Source organism: Prionailurus viverrinus, chromosome A1 (assembly GCF_022837055.1).
Source record: "Prionailurus viverrinus isolate Anna chromosome A1, UM_Priviv_1.0, whole genome shotgun sequence".
Classification (NCBI taxonomy): domain Eukaryota; kingdom Metazoa; phylum Chordata; class Mammalia; order Carnivora; family Felidae; genus Prionailurus; species Prionailurus viverrinus.
The window spans coordinates 129,861,895-129,880,682 of NC_062561.1; the positions used below are offsets into that span (position 1 = coordinate 129,861,895).

The window sequence follows — 18,788 nt, forward strand, 5'->3', positions numbered from 1 at the left end:
AACTTAATTTTAGATATAAATTCAAAATACTGTATTTGTTTTTTCCTTGAAGAGTTTTCATGTAGCCAAATGATTTAAAGCTTTTGACCACAGCTGCTACAGAAATGTGTGCACAGCTACTGTTTTGGTAAACACAGACTAGTAACCAGATGGTAGTAATACTTTAAAAAGTTAGGCTATATGGTCTGGGAACCATCCAAATGAAATTTTCAGTGTTTTGCCTAGGTACATTGGATTTAGTACACACTAAATGAGTTTCAGTGTGTTTTATTACTGCAGTGGCTAGAAAGAACAAATAGAGTATTATGTGGAATACAAATAATGCTTATTAAGCTTGCAGTTGATTCCTTCTGATAGATGTTCCAAATTGCTGTCAGACTATATTTACTTACTCATAAACAGATGTGCTTTTGCTTTAAATCAGGATAACTATTGCAAACCTAGTTATGCATATTTTAAACAACTGTTAAGGATTACATGTTAAAATCATTGTTGATTAAATAAGAGGCTGATTTATTATGTTTTCTCAGGTTGTTGGTTTGTGGTGGTTTTAGATCACAAAGAACTTAATTTTGTTTTTGAAATGCTGATTAAAGATGGGATTAAAGATCAACTAAAATTTACTTTCTGGTGTCTAACCCGTAATGTATATCTAAGATGAACAATTACTTACATATTAAAAAAAAAACTTTAGTCACGATTTAATTATCACCAGATGAGATGTTGGTAGGAATTTAGACATCACCTGACAAGTGTTTGAACTAAACAATACAGTGGTGGTAATTTTAGTCTTAAATTTTTGCAGGTTTGATACAGTGTTGGAGAATATTTTCTCCAGGTTTAGTTTTTCTTCCATACGTGTATGTTGTTGTTAGGGTTTATTTGTTAAAATCTTTGCTAGGTGGGTGCCATACTATTCATTAAATATATAAAGCTTCTGTAGCCTCAGATTGTGACATTAATCAGATTGTGAACTAGCTTATTCATGGAAGTCTTGGTCACCATCAGCTCTTTTCTGGTTTGATGATAGGTTCGGTCTAGTTCCGTGGGTTCGTATGATAGTTCCTACTAATTTCAGATTGCTTATGTCTAGCATTCATGTCCACATGCATTCACAACAAATATTTATTGAGTCATCATTATCAAATATTAGACATTATGCTGGGACACATGGGTGACCCTAGTTTTCTGGAGCATAACTTCTAGAGGGAGGATAGATGTTAAATATATAACAGATGTAAAATTGTAGTTGTGAGTAAGTGCCTGAAAGTAGAAGTACCTTAATGGCTTCTGCTCCTCAGAAATAGAAGTAGTTTTTTTTGATGATACTATAAAAACAGTGTAACTGGCTTGTCTTCCCAGGTTATAATGATTTCCAACCTGAAATATTCTTAATGGTTTTAATCAAAAATATTTATCAGCCTGCATTCATTTCTACTGCCCATCGTCTAAGTTGTGTTTTGCCAGTTGACCAGAAACTGTTCTTGGATCTTGCCCTGCCTCCCTCCTCTAGCGGAGAGCAGAAGAAGGCTAAAGGAGTATGAACATCTGCTTCAGATTGCACACACTGCTAACTACATTAGCTGCTGGAAAGTTATACTAAAACAAAGCAAAAAAGACACTGCAACATAAGGGAAGGGAAGTAGAGGCTCTACGGTTGCTTCAACAGCCACACACCTGCTTGGGAGCTTCTGAAAGACATGTGGGGTGAATGGTAATGGACATGCACTGATAGATTTATTGTTTGAACTTGTGGCATCTAAACTTATACATCTGAGAGAAATATCTATTAATCTTTTAAAGTTTATGACCAGATTTTTAGGCCTCATGTTTTGGACTTTGGGTAAAAACAGATGGTACAATGCCAGTCATTCACTGTGGGCACCTCACATGGCCACTGTATTTTCATCATACCAACAGGCGTATATTCGCATCCGACTACATACAAAACCAAAATCTGCTAATTGCCTTCTGTAACCGAATGCAGTATTTGTTAACCAATGTGGATGATTGATAAAGCTAGAGTGACCTTATTTATTCATCTAAGCATGTCCTGTTAGAGCAATACTAACTGGTAAAGCGGTCCAGATGATTGTGCCAATGTGGCACTTTTATTAATTTTGTTAACACCTACATTAATTCTTTATCATACATCTAGTATTACATAGATTTGACTAGTATAATACTGGCATTTAGGGTACTTCTTAAAACACTGAATATTCTCAGCTTCCTGCTCAATATGAAGGTTAATGAACAAAACCAATTATAATCTATAGGATGAGGACTATAGAGTTTAAAGCTAACCCCTCCACACCCCATTCAGAGGCTTATTCAGTGACACGTGGTACAACAATTTATAGGAAAAAAACCCTGTATGTTTAACACGGAGTGAGTTGCTGATAAGAGAGAGACTTGCTAGAAATATGACTTTGAACATCAGCCTTTCCAGAAAAACAACAGTTCAAATATTCTCGGTTTACTAATAGCTGTTAAAAACTTAACACCTCTCCCCCAAGACCCTCCTCCCCTATGGCAACCTAATGTAAAATCGTATCCTGGGAGCCTAGAATTCAAAGTAAATTGTTAGTAATTACAGGCCAGAAACTTGTCATGCTTGATTACATTTCTCTGAGTCATGATTGTTCAGTATTCTGTATGCTGATAGTTTGGACCTTCTGTTAGAGACAGCACCAGGGAGGAGACCTGATAAAAGAATCCCGTATTTTTTAAGGGGAATAATTTAAAATAATGCTACTTAAGAGTACCTCATATCAGAACAAACAGGCAATGAACGGCATATAATTCTGCACATTATGCAGAGACATTAAATATACATATTAGTAAGGTAGCAGATGCTTTGGTTCTGAAATTGACATGTAAAATAGCAGTCTTTCTCTGCAGGGCTCTGCTCTAGCCAGCGCTCCTTCACATGTAATGAATAGCTAATTTCAGTCCTATGGTCCATAGGAGACTGACGGGGAACTGGGAAGAGGAAAGCATTCCAGCTCTAAGAACAGCAGGATGTGCTGAGATGTGCTTTTTAATGGAGAAACATTTTAGAACTCTTGGGGGTAAACTCATAAAGAGGGTTGTGCATGTGTTTTTTGTATTTAAATTAAGGAATTATTAATACAGTTAGACAATCAGGAGTCTGGCAGCTATATTGCAGGAGGGAAAATCAGAATTTGGTGACTGAACTAAGCTCAGAAATACCTTGCACTTTTGATAAATTACATACTAAAACTATGCTGGGTCTAAATGGAGCCATTTATTAGAAATAAGCATCTGAAAATGTATTTAACTTGTTGAAATTTGGGATTAGTTTGTATATAAGAAAAGTGAAATGGCTTTTATTCTTCGGCCTCAAGGAGATTTCCTTGCCATGTGAGATCTCCCTGTGTCCATAATTCATTCATACATATATCCTTCCAGTGTTTGTTGAGCATCTGCTGTGTACCATGATGTTGTGGGAGCCCAAAAATGAAAAAAATCAGTCTCCACCCTCAGGCAGTTGATAGTCTGGTGAAAAGGTAGACTTATAAATGCTGTAACTGAAATGAAAGTAAGGATTTTATGTGTGGAGACTAGAGTTTTTAAGCTAAAAGACTGCTTTTTTTTTTTTTTTTACTGTGAAGTATAAAATGAATATTGAATAGTACATAAGACATATATGCCTACAGTTGAACAGATACTTATGGAATTCCATTTTATGTATTCTTTGTGTTTGCTTTCATTCAGCATTATGTGATTCATCTGTGTGGTTGCTTGTAGCATGTTCATTGCTGTATAGTAATCTATTTTATATATCTGCACTACTTTGGATTGCTTTCAGTTTTGGGGTATCAACAAGATTGTCAAGAGCATTCTTGACTATCTTGGTGGGTGTGTACACACACTTCTCTAGTGTAAATATACCTTGCAATGGAAATGTTGAGTCATAGAGTCATAGAGTGTTTCAACCCCACTAGATAAGGACATACTATTATTTCTAAATGATTTGTTCCAGAATAAAAAGACTTTTGAAGGATATTTGATATTGGTGCGTTTTTGGTTTTTTTTTTAACATTGATTTATTTTTGAGAGAAACTGTGAGGAGGGAAGGGGCAGAGACAGAAGGCGACACTGAATTTGAAGTAGGCTCCAGGCTCTGAGCTGTCAGCACAGAGCCTGTTGCGGGGCTCAAACTCAAGAACTGTGAGTTCCATGACCTGAGCCAGTCCATTGCTCAACCAACTGAGCTACCCAGGTGCCCCAGATATTGGTGTGTTTTTTTTTTTAATTTTTTTTTTCAACGTTTATTTATTTTTGGGGGGGGGGGGGGACAGAGAGAGACAGAGCATGAACGGGGGAGGGGCAGAGAGAGAGGGAGACACAGAATCGGAAACAGGCTCCAGGCTCTGAGCCATCAGCCCAGAGCCCGACGCGGGACTCGAACTCACGGACCGCGAGATTGTGACCTGGCTGAAGTCGGACACTTAACCCACTGCGCCACCCAGGCGCCCCTTTGTTTTAGTTTTAAATTATGGTGAGGCTCTGCTTTTACAATCTGTATTCATACTGAAAATCAAGATCAAAGAAGCTTTTGACCTTCTGGTCCACAGGTATGAAGACTTTTTAAATACTGACTGCTTTTTAAAAAAACCGTTTCCCCCAGGTTTCTCTGAGACCTGAATTTACAGGGTACTTAGAGTTTGTTTTTGCTACCCAGTATAGCAAAACATGTCTGAGCATGAATATTTGGGATGTTCAGACCCAAAGCTATGTTGGTTGGTGAATAGGAAATTTTGTTTTATTCAGTTCAATTCAGTGAACATTTAGTGCGTGTCAGCCGTGTGCCTGGTCCTGGTAGGTACTGGGGACACAAAGATGAATAAAACAGTTTATAGTCCACTGGGACAGACAGGCATATAAACAATTCACCATAGTGTTGTGTGTGCTAAGAGCTGTAATAACAATGTGTAGAGAGTACTTTGGTGGATAGAGGACAGAACAAATACTTTACTGTGTGATATATAGGTGGTGAAGTTTTACATAGTAATGATCTTTCACTGTGTGGATGACCAGATTTGAAATAGGTCATACAGGTGATGAGGATTTCCAGAAGGAGAAGCAGCATATTTAGCTGAAGAAATTGAATGAACTAATGAGTTTTTGTTGTTCATCTAGATTGTGAATAATCTACATGAGATTATATTATGTGTAAAAGTTAAAATTTCATGGCAATTTAGGCAGTGGTTCCAAGTTTGAAATTGTTAGCCTTTCCTTTTTTTTTTTTTTTTTTTAACTCACTAAAATACACATACTCATAACATTTTTTTCTCTCAGCCAGAATTCAGTAGTCAGGCAGACTCACCTTCAACTCCTCCTGGATGTAAAGATAACTTCAGGGGTAGATTCTAGTCAGTCCACCTTTCATCATTCAAGAGATATTTTTTGATTCCAAATCATCTGGATTCAGGAGAGTATAAAGAAGGCTTAATAAACTTAGTCCTAGCTGTATAGGGTGGTGATTTTTAATTAAAATTTAATTGAAATAGTGGTGGACATAACCTTAAAAATTACCCGGTTTACCTCACATTTTATATGTAGGACACTAAGGCCTAATTAATTGGTTAAGGGTCTTGTCCAAAGCTACACAGCCCAGCTGCAGGATGGGATTGGCTGAGGAGATGGTGCTGTGCAGAGCCTCTGACTGCACAGGCCCTGGCTCTGCCGTAGTTTCTGTATGCCTGCTTTTGGTCACAGATCAGCCTCTTATTTACTGCTGTTATGGTGTAGAAAACTTAGCTGACGCAGCTAGATTTGAAACAGTATGGTATAAATAAGAAAGCCTATGTGACCATAAAAAGATTTAGCTGGTGGAAGAGAGATGCTAGAGCTGCTGGTGGGCAGTCTGAAAGGAACTGTTCAAGGAGTTTGCAACCTCAGAAAGGCATACAGGCCTTATCTGATACATTTGGAGACAATAAAGTAAAAACATTGAACCAGGAAGTATATGGGAGCATGGTGAGAAGATTTATTTGTCATGTGGAAGTCCAAATGAGCATATTTTAGAAGTAAGAGTAGCTGGCAGTGAAAGTCGAATGAGACTAGACTAACCTTGACTAGGGTGTTCTCTCTGACATTGAAGTATTCTGAGAAAATCATGGTGCCGGTGGGAGTAGAGAGTATTAGGTGAATACGGGATAGTTTGACATTGTGGTCCTTGAAATGCCATTTACAAAGGGAATATGCTAGGAAACCTCACAAAATGGTAAAACTGTCACCCTGGCTGTCCTTGTAACCAGAAGCATCTTTTCCCCCTTTGAATCCCTGCGACCATTCTGTAAGATTTCTTTTTGGCACTTACATTTAAGAATGGTGATTCCTGGTTAAGTGTTCTCTGTAATCCTAGGTTTGTGCTCATAATACAGTAGAACAATAATTGAGGATAGCACCTTTACTCATAGGATATATCACTGTTTATTTTCAGTCACATTGGTTTCCCATTCTGAGTCACCCAAAATGAGTTTTATAAGAGAAAACTCTTTTTGTTTGAGTTGCAGGCCCGGTATTTAGCATGGACTTTTCTTCAGTGTTTAATATTACTAACAGGCATGTCACAAAGTGTTCCTGGTTAGGGTTATACAACTTTTTAAGGAATTGTTATTACTTTCTCATTTACTTTCTTGAATTTCCAGAGTTTTAATACTTTTTTATTTGATTGTTTTTAATAGCCTAGGTTTGAAAAAGGCCGTATATACTATCTCACGACTCTCTTCTGGTTAAATTATTCCAGTCTGCTTCTAAAAAGGTGTTAAGTAGTGGTGCCAGTGGTGGTGGTAGTAGCAGTAGCAATAGTCGCACTAGTAGTAGTTTATACTGGCATTTTGTTGTCATAGTTCCAAGAGTCACATTCCCAGCATAGTTGGGATGAGTAGTGATGCTGAATGTACAAAGCGTCGTGGGGACCCGCTCAATCCCGTTCATACTCCTTGTCTCTCTGCTTGTAAGTATAGCTATTTTAGGACAGGAACAGATGTGAAGCAGATGGGAGGGCAGTCTCAGTGAAACACCTGTCCCCGGATTGACCTCTAGGTGTGATTCAGGCAGTAACTAAAAAGGAGGCTTGACTGGAAGTTTGAATTCTCAACGTACCTCACTGCCAGCTTAACCAGAAAGGCAGAGATGGGCTGGCGTGCTGAACAGTTTGGACTGACTCTGCTAACTACGTAAGTGGAGTGAAAGAACATCCTCCTTTTCAGAAACATTTCCAAACTGATAGACCACTGCTGCTTCTTAGAAGCTCTGAACCTAGTAGCAACCCATAAGCCTCTTGTCTTCTGACATCCTCAGCTTCTTTTTGGTCTCCTTTCTTTCTGCTACTCTTCTTGGATTATCTTTTCCACTTACTTTTCCCCTTCCAATAATTTGGTAGTATCAGGTGGCAGGAAGAATGGTGATTTGTTCAAAATCTTCTCTGCTCCATCTATGAAATGGGTATTGCTTGAAGGCAGTGGAAATGGATGGCTGTAGATGATTTGATCAGCCTTCGCATTCTGCCAGGAAGGGAAAGGAGTGGGAACAAATGGGGATGCCTTTCCAGACATATGTAAGTACTCTCACTTGAGATTATTTCTCATTTGGATGATTTATTAAAAAAATAAGTAATTGGTATCTCAAATAAAGGTTGCCGCTATATAAAGTATGCCTTCTACTGAATTGCCACCTTTAACACATTTTCCCTAAAGTGGGTTAATAAAACCCTCTGTCACTTACAGGCTACTGTTGGAGATTTTTATCACTTCCTGGTTATACTTCTGTGAACTATGAATGCTTGACATAATCAGTTAATTATTATCATTGTTACGAAATATTTACAGGACTCCACAGTAGTGAATAGTATAGAAAGCAAATGGTACCTTTACCTCCTGAGCTGGGAAAAATGATTCATGAAGGTGAAGCTTGGGACAGGGATAAGCCAGCACTCAAGGGAGAAGAAATAAATGAGCGCAGAGAGAAGGAACCCCAGGAACATTTGCCATTGGTCATTTTGGGAACACTTAAGTAATCAAGTATATTTCTTAGAGCTATCTGTAATTTTACTTCATTCGATTGAGGCTTATTTATTTAAAGATAATGTGGTTCCAAGAAGTCTGTGTGTTCCAGAAGACGGTAGTTTGAAGCTTCTCTTACCTTAAAAGTGTGTCTGGACTCCTGAAGACTGACAGGCTGGGTTGTTGTCATTGTGATCAGTAAAAACTGCTTTGATTTAGGAGTGACTTATTCTGAGTGTTAACTGCTTACAACTGCACAGAAGAGGCAGTGGTTTGCATTTTGGCTCCTGTTCAGCTAGGGAAACTTGAGATTCCTTAGTCTTTTCAGAAAGCCTGACTAGAAAGCTGGCATCATGGCAGGAATGTTTTAGTTGGATTCAGGAAGTCAGGGTAAGAGCAATTTAGATTGATAGACTGACTGACTAACTAACTAACTATATATATATATATATATATATATATATATATATATATATATATATATATAAACTCCTAATTGTGCCTTAAATTATAATCCTATTAAATACATTATTTAAAGTTTGTTCATATTTCAAGAGACTTGTAGGAAGTAGTAAAACCTTCTATAAGTTTGTTATTTTCTTATTTCTCTAGTGACCTTAATTTCTCAATTTTATAGTTTTTCAAAAGCAAAATCTCACAATGCAATAAAATTCCCCTATGAAAGGAAATGTGGTTTTTAAGCTTTGGTTACTTTTGTACTCCCTGGGTGTGTGCTCACAAAGCAGTACATCTGCTAAAATTGTACCCTCTGGGTGTTTAGGAGGTTTTTTTCTTTTGAACTCAGAACTTGACCTTAAAGCATAATTAAGTAAATAATTATTTTCATGTAGAATCAAGTATTTCTCACCGAGTAAGGGATTTAGTAAATTTAGACCGAACTAACTTACATTTAAAAAAATAGTTTAATATTGACCAGAGGTAGCACTTTTTGATTATACTTTTGGTATCTTATAGCTCAGTCTTGTCATAATGATAGATTTTGGCCAATCCCCTCTTTGGGAAATACTATATTTAGGCGTGGGTATTGAGCCTAGGGCCACTTTAGTGTTATAAATTTAGAATAAGCCTACTGTTTTTATTATAATTGGCTGTGGAAATAATTAAAAAGTTAAAGGAAGTACGTTTATCTTGATTTTTTTAATGCTGTATTTTATACCCAGGTGTGATAGCTAACTTGTGGCATTTACTCTAGGAATCTACAAAAATATCCTAATATTTAATTTTGTGAGCATTTTATGAATCACTTGTGGCTTTTGGAAAATTGATGCATAAAATACTTCAAAATCTGAAGATATTTTAAAGTTTACTTACTCATTGAGGGGGAGAGAGAGAGTGTGTGCATTGTCATGAGTTAGGGAAGAGGAGAGAGAGAAGGGGAAAGAGAATCCCAAGCAGGCCCTGTCAGCGTGGAGCCTGATGTGAGGCTTGAACTCATGAATCGTGAGATCATGACCTGAGCCAGTGTAGTGTGTAGCATGTTGACTGGCTAATAATTCTGAATTGCATATTTGAGAGTTGGTAGGACAGAACTGAAGAGTTCTCATCCCAAGAAAAAGGAATTTGTAACTATGTATGGTTAAAATGTTAAGTGGGCTTATTGTGGTAAGTACCACAGTATTTATATGTAGTACTTACTTGTAGTACCTACAAACACCGAATCGGTATGTTGTATACCTACACCTGAAACTGATACAATATATGTCACTTATACCTCAATAAAAAAAGAAAAACTCAGATTTGATTGCAGTGCATTCATTTTTCACAGCTGTATTGTATTATACTATAGGAGTATGTCACAACTTAGTCTGTTGCTGATGGATATTTGGGTTGCCAGTTTTATAACAAAGTTGCTTTGAGCATTATTTCGTGACTCTGACTTACAAATGGGCTCGTATTTCTTCAGAGTCTTCCTTCCTACCCTTTCTCTTGGCATGACAATCCTCTTAATCTTTAAATTGAAATACTAAGAATCTCTATATTAAAGTGGCCCAAACAATCTTTGTGGTTTAGATATTTGTGACCTGTTTGCCAGGGTCTCAGTAACCATACTAAGTAACCATACCAAGGTTTTTTTTTTTTTTTTGAAATAAGTTGAGATTTACAGAAAATTGTAAAGATAGCAGAGTTCCCATTTGCCACTTACTCAGTCTTCCTTAAAGTTAATATATAACCCTGCTATGTTAATCAGAACTAAGAAATTAACATTGGTACAGTACTATTAAAGTACAGACTTCATTCAGATTTTTCCAGCATTTCTACTAATGTCTTTTTCCTTTTTGAGTATCCATTCCAGGCTACCATAATGCTTTTAGTCATTGTGTTTCCTTCATCTCCCCTAATCTTTGACAGTTCATTGGTCTTTCCTTATCTTTTGAAGAGTATTGGGCAGGTAGTTTTGTAGAATATCCCTCAATTTGTGTTGTCTGAAGCTTTTCTCATGATGAGATAGAGGTTGTGCATTTTTCAAAAGGATAGCAGAGAAATAATAGTGTTATACACTTCTCATTGCATCACTTTAGATATCCCCCTGAACAGTGTGAGGAGTTGGGGGGATACGTTGATATCCCTCTGAACAATGTGACTTATTATTGGTTATGCCGACCTTTGTCACTTGCTTAAGATGATATCTGACTAGTTTGTCCACTCTAAAAAGCCACAGTTTTTTGTTTTGTTTCGTTTTGTTTTTGCTTTTCATTAGAAAGGAGTCACATAAAGTCCAGGCCACATTCAAGTGGAAGAGAGTTAAGCTTCACTGCCTGGAGGGAGGAGTATCAAAGATTTTGTGGATAGGCGCTAAAACCACCACAGTTACCTGTCTGGAGGGGAGCTACTTTGAGGCTATCCAAATACTTTGTTTCTTTTTAACGCTTTCCCCACTAATTTTACTATTGTCAGTGTATCTTGCACCAGATATTACTGGGGTTTTCTAATGATGGTTTTTATTTCTTTCAGTCTTTCAACATTATTAGTTGGAATTCTTCTAAAAGGAAGATGTGTGTCCTTTAATTAATTAATTAAATTAATTCAGTAATTTTTATCAGTATACTTACTTTTTGAGTTATGTAATACTATAAAGTTATTTTATTTTGTTGCTCAAATAGTCACAGCCTGGCTAAGTGGACTCTTTCAGGATGTGACAGTTCCCTCAAATTTTTTTTAAGCATTTCATTTCTGACACTATTAGTATTTTCTTCATCTCAGATGTAGAATAAGCTGTTTTCCCAAGAAGTTTTGGTTCCTTTTGTTGGAGAATGGTATTTAGAAACCAAGATCTGGGTGTGCCTCGTTTTCTTAAAACAAAGGTGTTTGTCTTAAAAATCATAGAGCTTTCTTATGTTAGACTTAATGTATGTTTATCTTAAAAATCATTTTTTTCCTGAGACAAAAGTGAGATTTATATGGTGACAGGTAGAAGAGTTAACTCTTATTACTATTGGCAGTAGTGATTAAAGCAATCAGACATTATACCACATATTTCTAGTAATGAATGAAAAATATCTTTAGAATTTACCTTTTTGAGCTCATGGCACTTTTAGGGAAAACTTGAAAAGTAATGTATTCAGTTTCTCTTTTATTTTCTATCTGGCATATAATTGAGAACAAACAAGGACAAATGGTGGGCTTTTGAAGCTACCAGTCTAAATCCACCAATATCCCCAGACTGCAGCTTAAGCACTTAACACACAAAAGAAAACCTCAGGCCTGTATTCAGACGTCATTTACTCTTATTTATACACAGGTCTACAGACGATGGTTATCTAGTTTCCAAACTCCTAGAGGATGTAAACCAGCATTTTAGAAGAAGGATAGGGGATGTAAGTATTAAGTAAAATGTCAGCATGAGAAGGGGCAAGAGAGGAGAGAGAAAAAGAAGCAGACCAGGCTCTCAGCCAGCAGGGCAGTACCTTTTAGCTCTTCAAGTCTTCAGCTAAAGGGCTAGTAACCGGGCTGAGTGAGGCCTTGAGGGCATTACTGGGAAGACATAGTGTCGTGAATGTTGTTCTAATGATGACCTTGAATTGTCAAGCAAGTGTTAAATTAGATTTTTTGGATGCTGTTTAGGAAGTTATGAAGTATTGATAAATTTTTGATAGATTTTCATCAACCTGATAAAAATGAAAATCCTTGGTTTTTCCAGCTGAACCTTTGGTTCTGAAGAATTAAGAGCCAGAGTTTTGGAGCATACAGAACTGCTGTTTTAGTGAGGTGATGATCATGAAAACTGGATTCTTGTTTAATCTGATGATGCTAGTTTCATCTTCTCTTAAGGTATCAACTTTTCATTTCTGATTTTCTCCTTTAAACATAACAGTATATCATTAGGTATGGCTGTCATTTTTATATTAGGAGAATTCAGTTTCTCAGTAGGGTTTAATGTATCAGAGGCATTCTCAAAAATAATGTGTAAATATAATTCTTATATATTTATTTAGGGGGAAAACCTCCAACATTTGTTTGAGGAAGAATCATCAAAAAGAATGAATTAGGATTCTTCAGTGTTTTGGAACTTCTAAAATATTAAGCCTAATGTTTCTCTGGCCTGCCTAGATTTTTCATTTTCTTATTTACTAAAATGCTGAAATTTGATATGTGTGTAAGAAAAAGAAAAAGTCAACTTAGATTTGTGCTCCTTGTAGTCTTGTAGAGCTGTTTCCAAAGGGAAAAAAACTATTTTAGGCTCAGGGTAACTGCAGACAATCCCCAATTAGTTTATAAATGGTCCAGGTGGAGTTTGGAGTTGCTGGGGAGTATCACTGCCCCAGAGAAGATTCTCTTAGCCTTTTCAAAATGGAGGGAGGAATAAGGGAATGAAGCAAGGTACAAATGTGTTTAGCAAGGGTTGAAAGTGTGTAAAGAATTTGAAAGAACGAATGCTAGGAGAGGGAGAGAAATGAAAGAGGAGAACGACCAGGTAGACTAGTAAAAGATACTGCTGTGGCTCTCATTTATCATTTATCATGTCTTTACTTCCATATTTTGTGGTCCTAACATTTATTTGTAGGTTTCTGAAGCAGGGACATAGATTTCTGTTGGGCATGAGACGCTTCTGACTACCTTTTTACATAAAAGGGGCAAATTTTATTTCAACCTTAAATAGCAGAATTCATACTCTACCAGAGAAATTAATTTGAATTATGATGAAACATTTGTTTAGCTAATGTATTTGATTTACAAATGTAGGGCCATTTGCCTTTTCCTCGGAATTTGAAAACTACCACGTAGTTCATTCCTCAGGTGTTTTGTTTTTGTTTTACATTGTGGAGCTTTCTTTGACAATATATATCCAATATATTTGTATTTTAGGCAATTAAAATAGCTTTTTATAAAAAATATTAATTCTGTTCGATTAAACAACTAGACCACATGTCTTTGGTCTCTTAGCTGTTGAAGTACTGTATTTTTGTCTGCATTTAATCTATATGTCATTTGAGTTTTATGATGCCTTGGATCATATACATGATGTGTGTTATTCCTCATTATTTTTCCCCTTTAACTCCCGTTAAGAATCTGTTGTAGATTTATTCTTGTTTCATCATTTCATGCCGAGTATTACGTGGGCTATATTTAAATTTGAAGTCCCCTATTCTCATGAATGTACAAAATAGCCTCTTGAGCCTGGGTAAGTTGGTTGCCTCCAGGTATATTGATACTTGCATAGGTGTTCCAGTTGCTTCTAAATGTCTAAATTCTTTAGAAAAGTCCTTGTAAGTCCATTGTAAACCAAAGAAAAAAGTAACTTGAGGCACAAGTCTGGATTTTCATTAGTTATTTTGAATCTGAGTATATATGTTGGTTGGTTGTTTTTCACTCAGAAACTAAAGTTTAGAATTTGAGGGTCTGTGGGGAGATTTACAAGGATGCCCTTAAACTAAATAAATGAAGATAACAGATCTTGAACTCTGAAATACTCTGCATAGTTTTGTGCATATTTGGGGGAAACATACATTGCCCTTTTTCAGATTCTCAGAGGATCAGTAACTGCTCCCTATCCCCCCTCCCCCCAAAAAAGACAGCTAGGGACCATTGATCTAGTCCTTCAGCCTCTTTTTGCAGATATGAAAATGAGGCCAGTGACTGAAGGTCAAATAGCTAATTAGTAGCAGAGCTGGGATTAAAACTCCAGTCGCTTTCCCAGGTCACTTCTTATTCCATTATACTGACAATCCTTAGACACATTATTTTGATTCTGAACCACATTAATCCACTGTATACATAATTGCTACTTAATTAGTACTCTTTAAGATTTGAAGCCATTTGCATTTATATTTTCTGTTTAGAATGAATGGTATTCAAAAATTTGGTGCAGGAGTTCTGTTACCTATTTAAAATTCTTCTTATTTTTAATCCTGAAGTTTGGATTATTATTCATAAAGTTTCAGTTAACAGTTACTTGATGTTGAAAAGAAAATTGTGGTTAGAGCTCCTGGCCAGTATCTGTACTTTTCTGATTCTTTCTAGAATGTTAACCAATACCCTGTCCAATAGAAATGTTCTCCAGTCTAAAATGGAATATATCTGTTCGTTTACCTTGTAAAAACTTTGTTTTCAGAAGCAATAAATACAACCAAGTTGTTATTTAAAATAGTGTATATTTATTATTAGTGGCACTTTTGCAAGATCTTGAAAAAGTCATGCATAAACGGTAATTATCTATAGTAAGAGTTTAATTCTAACTACTTCACATATGTTTCCTGTGTGAGGCACATACAATCATTTGTTTTCAGACTTTGCTATCTTGCAGCTTCTCACACTAGAGCAATTTGGTATAGAGCATTCAGATTTTATTTAATCACTCTACAAAAAAATTTTTTTACCTTTTCATTCATTTATTCACTCAAATACTGAGTACATGTCCTGTGCAGGCACTGTTCTACATACTTCTGAGTGCCATCAGCATCTTAACAGTCCTTCCTTCATAGGACACCGTGTACTGTTCCTTTGTATTATGGAATAAACTCTAATACAGAATTTGCATGTTAAGACTCTTTCAGGTCCTCTCTCAAACAGATGTTTGAGCTTTGCCACTCATGTTTCTAGGATTTGGAGGTAAAATATCATAAACACTTTTCTTAACCATTTTGGGTTGACAGTGTTTAGTATTCTGGTTAATTGAATATTAATAGGTATTTCTAGTTGAGAGAATGCCAGATGAACTTTTAAGTGTAATTGTGTACATAACAACATTGGTGTGCTTTCTTTTGTATTGTGTTGTAAGAAGACTGGCTTTCAACGATAGGCTTACTTTTCCCCATAAATGAATGGTTCTTTAATAGTAGAAGGGGAATATTGGTGATGAGGCTTCTCCAACCTTTAAGCCACTCATGTCTGAGTTGGCTTAAACTCCTGGAGAAAAAGTAACAAAAGCCTGTCAGTTGGCTTGTTCTGATTTATGATTCTAAACTCTCAGTTGAGCCTGTAGTTTAAGCAACCCTATTGCTCATCTTGAACTAAATACATTTTTTAATTTTCCTATAGCTGTTCTAGACCTTGTACTACCATTCTTCTTTAAGAAATGTGGCATTTCTGGGGCGCCTGGGTGGCGCAGTCGGTTAAGCGTCCGACTTCAGCCAGGTCACGATCTCATGGTCCGTGAGTTCGAGCCCCGTGTCAGGGTCTAGGCTGATGGCTCAGAGTCTGGAGCCTGTTTCCGATTCTGTGTCTCCCTCTCTCTCTGCCCCTCCCCCGTTCATGCTCTGTCTCACTCTGTCCCCCAAAAAATAAATAAACGTTGAAAAAAAAATTTAAAAAAATGTGGCATTTCTAATTTTTAAAAAATATTTATTTATTTTTGAGGGAGAGAAAGAGTGTGAGCGGGCAAGGGGCAGAGAGAGAGGGAGACACAGAATCAGAAGCAGACTCCAGCCTCTGCTCTGTCAGCACAGAGCCTGACATGGGGCTTGAACTCACAGACTGCGAGATCATAACTTGAGCTGAAGTTGGATGCTTAACCAACTGAGCCACCCAGGCACTCCACTACCATTCTTCTTTAAAGTCCTAGTAAATAAAGTTCAGTAGGACTCCAGGTACTGTTTAAGTTCTTAGAGCTCTTATTCTGAATGAGCTACATTCTCAATCTCTAAAAGGGTGGTGCTGGATGCAACTTAATAGAAATTTCTCTGACATAAGGGAACACCTCCCCAAACCCCCACCCTTTGATACCTTTTAACATATATAACACAGTTTGGGAAATGTCGGTCTGTTCTTCTTATGTATTTCTGAATTCAACCCTGATCTGACTTCATAGGTGTAAATTGCCCAATAATCCAGTGATTTCTCAGAACTGGAGCCCATGTGTTATTCATGGATACTTCTCTGGAGACTTGTACATTGCCTGTTACCAAGTTAGGGGATTAGGGAAGTGTTGTTGAATGGTATAGCCCCTCATGTTCTTAATTAATGGATGGGAAGGGAAAGAATACTACTGCCCTTTTGGTGGTAAAGACAGACGAGATGATCTAATCCATTTGTTTCATTTCATTTTTAATGGGCTTTCGTGTTTTTATATTCTATATTGTATACATTTTGCATAGATAAACTTTACCTGTATTTATACAATCTGAGATTTTTAAGATTAGATTTTGATTTTAGATCTAGAACACAAAAAGCTATTATGCCTTAAGAATATCAGTTATAGGCAGATGGTTAAAAATTATGTATTGTTTACTTTTATATTGAATTTCGAAGTTTTAAAAAATTCTCCCACACGCCAGTGACATATATACATAGATGCAACAATAGTGGTATTTATCCTTTTTGTTGCTCCTTCCCTGAGCCATAACTTCTAAGTCCTTTGAGAAGACCATTGCTTCAACTTTGTGGCAGCCAGGGTAAGTCAAAGGTCTTGGGTTGAGTGAGTGTGACAGCTACCATCCTTCATCTTGCCGTGGATACTCTCCATTACTGCTGCCAAGCTTCCTAATTTTCTAGAAATCATCTAACATCTATTTTCCTTATTTAATACATGAGAAAAGAAGAAAGAACAAGAAATAGATTTGAAGCAACTTGCCCATGGGGCTGACATTAGCTAATGGCTGAAATTAGAACCAGGAGCCCAGTCTCTCTGCCTTGTTTACCTTGAGTGCTGAAGTCCATCTTCTTCTTTGGAAAGTGTCTGAGCCACGAGGAAGGCTGAGCATCCATGGGGTTAAGGAGAGCCTGGGAGTGTCCTGTTGGTAAAGTAGGCTGGGCCAGGTAGTAGGGCAATGCTTGACTGATGATCACTGTCACTGTTTACACTTGGTGTGTGGTCATTACCAGGCACCCAGAACATGTTTTGGGCATCCTTTATATGGCAGATTCTTTCCTCAGGAAGACTTTAAGCACCTTTGCAATTTTACTGAGAGCACTTTTTTTTAATCTCTTAAGTAATTCGTCTTCACTGTAGAAATTTTAGAAAAAACACGTCCTCCACACCAACCAAAACAAGGGAAGAAAATCATCTGTAATTACACTGGGCCAAGATAGGAATGGGAATATCTTAATAAATTTCATTTACATTTTGAACGGGTGGCCAGTCCGTCTCTTTGCTTCTCATTTATCACTATGTACTTAAGAAAAAAAACAAACCACTTAGCCAAGGTGTAAACGCATGTGCTCACTGTTCTTAAAGACACACACATGAAGCAGAGAGGATTTTCTTCTCAGCTGGATCTCTACATACAGGGAAATAATAATACTTACAGCTCTGGCAGGGCTAGTGTTTCTTAGGATTCTTTGAAGAGGGCATAAGTTCTAACTTCACTCTGCTTGTCAGGCCATAAATTACCGGGAATGAAAAGCTGTGGTCACTTTTTCTTTCACAATAAGAATTGCAAGTTTCCTTACGGTTGCATCCAACTTTGAATTAGTCTCTAGCTCAATGACAAGATGGACTTGAGCTGTGAAAATAATTTTATATACAGTGACACAGAAGGCAAACATTAGAAGTAAAAAAGGTGTTTTACATTTTAGAAGAGAGATCTTCAAAGATAGGATTGGAAAATTACTCACTGAAACTAGAAGTTACTTTCAGACAAAATTAATACGTCTTCTAATTTTTCTTCTTTTCTCTACTGTTTGGAATCAAATCACATTTTAAGAATGTCCTATGTAAAGTGTGGACAGTTTGAAAAAAATTATAGCAGTTCCATTAATTTGGAAATATGAGTATATTAGAATTACTACAGTAACAACAAACCTTTGCACGTTATTGTAATGGAAATGCTAGCATGCTCCTGGAAGCTTGGCATTTCCAACAGCTTGTATACTCGCCAAAGGGCTAGGGTTTTTTTACACTTGTTGGAAATGCCAAGCTTCCAAGAGCATTACATTTCTATTACAGTGCTGATGATAGCAGGCATTCCATAAAAGGAATCCTTGTGGTGGTTAACGTACATTGTCAGTTCTACCACTTAGAGCAGTCCTGGAAGGTAAGGTATTAGTAATCCCTTTTAATAAGAAAATCAAGGCTAAATTGCTTGTCTAAAATTGTTTAACAGAAATGTGTTGGAATTGGAAGGAAATTATGAAGTCCTACTTCACCTTTTGTTTTCCTGTACGTTCTGTTGCCTCTGACTTTTTCTTATTGAGTATACTTTCCTGTAGGCAAAAAATATGTTACTAAAATAGTTGCCAGTTTTTTTCTCATTAATTGGATTGTTTTACATTAAAAATATGTTTTATTAATGTTTTATTTATTTTTGAGAGAGAGAGAGAAGGAGAGAGAGCGCGCGTGCACGCGCACCCCGGTGG

At 36.8% G+C, this 18,788-nt stretch overlaps 1 protein-coding gene across 1 annotated transcript in view; it reads left to right on the forward strand.

Annotated features, from left to right (window-relative positions):
- Window positions 1–18,788, forward strand: part of ZSWIM6 (zinc finger SWIM-type containing 6) — a 203,128-nt gene that overhangs the window by 100,695 nt on the left and 83,645 nt on the right. The gene's annotated exons all lie outside the window — the stretch shown is intronic.